A 4,730-nucleotide genomic window follows, 5' to 3' on the forward strand; every position below is an offset into this window, starting at 1 on the left:
ACTAAAACCACTGGAGAACACCATGGACTAGTGGATGTCTCTATAATAACCGCCTCTAACATGTCTTTCACCTCTTTTTCTACCAGCTGTCATCGTGCTCCAGGAAGGGGATACAGTATCTGTCTAGCAATCGTCCCTTCTGTGGTTCTAATTCGAAGTTTAATCACATTAGTTCTTCATGGGTTTTTGAGAATACCTTCTTGTTTCTTTCAATCACCAATTTTATTTGTGTTCTTTGTTCTTCGGTTAATTATACTCCATAGGAGGGTTCTGTTACCTGATCTTCTTCTCCTAGGGTGGGTAGTAGAGGAATATCTAAGGGGTTTGTTTTGGAATGAATAAGGCTGCCTCATTTGGAGGGATAGGTGTATTATTCTCTTCCCAATTTTTCAGCAAATTAATATTTGGCTTTTCTTGAACCCTCTATGATTTCAATTCTTTATGTTACAGGGGTTATTTTCTCAGTTACTCTATAGGGACCCTGCCATTTAGCCAGAAGGTTGTTGTCAGTTGTGGGTAAGAGATTCAGGATCTTGCTATCTATTGACAGGCCTCTTAATTTCTTTCCCAAGTCATATTGTTTCTTTAGTCTTTTCTGACTTTCTTCGAGATGGAATCTTACCTCCTCCCACGCAGTGTGTAACTTTTCTGTTAACTCTCTGGCAGATGTCAGTATGTCTCAAGACTCTTCCTCTGTTTCTTCCCACTGCTCTGCGGCCATATCTAACAGAGTTCGTGGCTGTCTCCCAAATAACAGTTTAAATGGACTATGTCTAGAGGATGCCAGAACATGAGTCTGGAGAGCATATAAAACTAAAGGTAACATTTTTGTCCCAGTCTTTTCCTGTCTCGGTTATGGTCTTTCTTAATAAGCTTTTGATAGTTTTATTGTATGGCTCTACCAGTTCATCCATCTGTGGATGATAGACAGAGGTACATGTTTGTCGGACTCCTAGCAACTGACAGACTTCGGCTATTAAACGCGACATGAAAGTGGTTCCTTGGTCAGTAAGGACTTCTCTAGGAAAACCCACTCTCGAGAAGAAGCCAATCATTACCTGTGCTACGCTTTTAGTCGTCATACCGGTGAACTTGATGGGTTCAGGGTATTTTAGTAGCATAAACCACCAATACTAATATGTATTGATAACCCTTAGATGAAGCTACAAGTGGACCCACCAAGTCCATTCCTACTCTGGAAAAAAGTGTTTCAATTATGGGTAACGGGAATAGTGGGGCCTGTGGCTCATTACTGGGCTTAACCAATTGACATTTAGGACATGCTTGACAGTGTCTCCTGAAGTCATGAATACTCCTGGCCAATAGAAACAGCGTAGTAAGTATTCCTCTGTCTTGCCTCTACCAAAGTGCCCTCCTACCACCTGACCATGGGCCAAATGAAGGACCTGTTCCCTGTATCTTCGGGGAGCAACCGGCTGTGATTTCAGGGCTTACTGTTGTTGGAAACACCTGTATAACAACCCATTTTTGGCCAGAAAATAGGCACCCACCTGATCTGCAGGGTTAGCGAACGTTGTAGTCCAAGCGTGTTTAAGGGTAGGGTCATCCCTCTGGCATACCCTGAATTCCCCTGAATTAGACAGTACTCTTTTCTCTTCGGGAACACTTTCCATGCCTCCCCTTGTTTTATTCAACCGGTATGCTGCTTTTTGATTACTTTTCTGACTTTTGGTCATTTGATCCTTATCTTTAGTCTGTTCAATTTCCTCCTGGGAGAAGGGTGTCTCTTGCAACCACGACTTCATGGGATTTTGCCTGTTGATGCTTTCCAGGAGGAACTGAAAAGTGGAGTAATCAGTGCATATAATAATGTCCTCTACTAGATGGGGAATCCTTCCCACCCGGACTTTCTCTTCCCAGCCTCTCCAGTTTATTGATATCTCGGCCACTGGATATCTCTTGCTGTCCCCATGTACGCTTGTGATGATCACAAGCGTAACCATTGTTCCTGAGTAACCAGGTTTTCGTTAATTATGCTTTGGCTACATCCGGAATCTACTAGGGATTGTTTGGGTATATGGTTTACAGCCAAGCTAGTCATGTATTGGGGAGTTTTCCCTCCTGCCCATAAGACTCTTCTTCTAGACAGACCTTTCTCCATTGGATCAGGGGGTGGGCATTTGTGGGGCAATTCCATGCTATGAGGCCCCACTCCATACAATTATAACATTGGGGTGTTGAAAGGGTTTCCTTAATCAGAAAAAGCCCAGTTGGGTTTTCATCTATGGGAAATTCCGTAGTCTTTGTGAGTGTGGGAGGATGTGGAGCCTTTTGAACTGGTGGTAGGCTTTTTCCCTGGGTCACTCAAAAATCTGGAGCTCTGTGATATGTGCATACTAACTCAATCGCAGAAGAAATAGTAACATTGGGATGTTGTCTTATCCAATTTCTTGTGTTTGCGGGCAGTGCATCTAAATATTGCTCCAGTAATATGGCCTGTAAAAGTTCCTCTTTATTACTCTCTGTGTTGTTCAACCACTTACATCCCTCATCCTGTACTTGGTAAAAGAGAGCTGGGGATTCTCTGATGCATTCCACTTGGTCCGCCGGAAATGTAGGAGATAACTCTCCTTGTCCAGTCCCATCCGCTCTAATATAGCCTTCTTTATGTCCCGAAAAGGTGTCACCCCCTGGGTTGACAGCTTGGTAGGCTGATTGTAGAGTTCCTGTCACAAGGGGTGCGATATACTGGCCTTATCGCTCACGTGGCCAATTGGCGGATGTGGCAACCCTCTCATAATTAGTAAAGAAGTAGTCAGTGTCTTCTCCTTCCTGATATTTTTGCAGAACGGAGCTGGGTACCGTTGGATGTACCCTAGTAGCAGCAATGGTTTCCGTCAGTTTTGTTAGGGATGTTTCATGTACCAACTGATTACTGGCTATTATGGTAGCTTGATTCTTTAATGCGTTCTGCAGACCGTCTTTATCAGAACGAGCCTCCTTAACTTGTTCTTCCCATAAGAGCTGTAGGTGTCTGCCCTTCGGGCAATTGGGCGATCATGTCAGAGAGGGTTAGTTTCACCTCCATGGCTTTCTACCCTGTACTGAATGTCTTTAAATCCGACATCGGACACATCTGTGACAGGGGGTTGGATCCAAGGAGTTCTTTAATGCTTATATTCAGTCTATAAAGTCCTGTACGCTATGTATATTTGAATGGACGTACGTTATTTGTAACCAATACAGAGTTCTAATGTTTCCTTAGACTATGTTGGGACGATGTATTTGTATTATGTCTCCTGTTTCCTTCCCTGTGTGACAGTTTATTTGTTTATCTCCATAGGATGTCAAGAATTCTTCTGCCTTCCATTCCCAAACAACAGGTGAAAGAAGGGGGGAAAAGCAAATGAGAAGCTGTTGTTAGGCAAGTGTTTTCTCCTATTTTATTTTCTGTTTTATTAATTTTTTCTGTGTGCATGCAAGTTGGGGTGATTAGGGGTGGGGGAATCCTCTATTTGAACAGACAAGTGTTTTTTAATTAGTGCCACCCAAGAGCCCTGTGTTGGTTTCAGGGTTTGGGTTTCTTTAATTATCTTTCTTTTTTCTTTCTTTCTTTAGATTGTTTTTGTGTTGGTGCAGTGTAAAGAAGGTAGCAGAACACACAAACGTAAAATTTACAGTGCTCAATAGGTGCCTTCACCTATTCTGTACTTTCTCACAAGGTCTTTGTCCTCTTCACCTCTTGGTTCCCATGGTTCCCCTTGCTCCAGCCCTCCTCCCCTGTCCCTCCCTACCTCCCCCACCTGCTCAGATAGTTGACCGCGCAAGCGGTCAGGTACCTGGAAGAGCCACATCCCTACAGGGATGTGGCTGGCTTTTCCGCTCTCCCCGTTCCTCGCGGTTGCTCCCCGGTTCCGGCTTTGCATCAGATTGGCTCTCCTGGGTCTCCGTGTTCGTTGTACCACTCTGGTTGAGTTTCAGCCTGGCCAGAAAGTGTGGGTCATGGCCCTAGTAGAGCCTTGTGCTCAGGGACATTTGAAGTAAAGGAGTGCAAGAGTGATGTCACCTACTTGGGGAATTTGCAGACTCCAAGGCACCCCTTGAGGGTCCTACATGTGAAAACCCCACTTTGAGAATTCTGAGTTAACAATGCTTCTGGCTACAGATGATGGGGTGGAAGAGGAGAGTGAACCTCTCCCCAACCTCCTGTCTGTCAGGGAGCAAGATGGGTCAGTAGAATGGGTGGTCCTCTCCCCTTCTCTGACTCTGGAGCAGCAGAGTGACTTTCGCCAGTTACTGGGACAATTTTCAACTCTGTTCTCACTCACTCCAGGTGTCACCCATCTATGCACGCATGATGTGGACACTGGGGAGTGCCTGCCTGTGAAACACAAAGTTTACAGGTTAGCTGACAGAGTGAAGGCCAGCATCAAAGATGAGGTATCCAAGATGTTGGCTTTAGGGGAGATTGAACACTCCAGCAACTCTTGGTCCAGCCCAGTGCATTTGGTGCCTAAGGCTGATGCACCTGGTGTAACACCAGAACTTCGGTTCTGTGTGGACTACTGTGGGCTCAATGCCATCACCAAGACTGACGCCACACCATCTCCACAGCAGATGGACTTATTGATCGGTTGGAGGCTGGCAAGTTCCTCAGCATGTTTGATTTAGTGTATGGGTACTGGCAGATTGCCTTAACTGATGGGGCCAAGGAGAGGTCGGCGTTCTCAATTCCAGAGAGGCAGTTCCGGGTCATGCCCTTTGGGTTG

The sequence above is a fragment of the Pleurodeles waltl genome, chromosome 1_2, assembly GCF_031143425.1.
Source record: "Pleurodeles waltl isolate 20211129_DDA chromosome 1_2, aPleWal1.hap1.20221129, whole genome shotgun sequence".
NCBI classification, from domain to species: Eukaryota; Metazoa; Chordata; class Amphibia; order Caudata; family Salamandridae; genus Pleurodeles; species Pleurodeles waltl.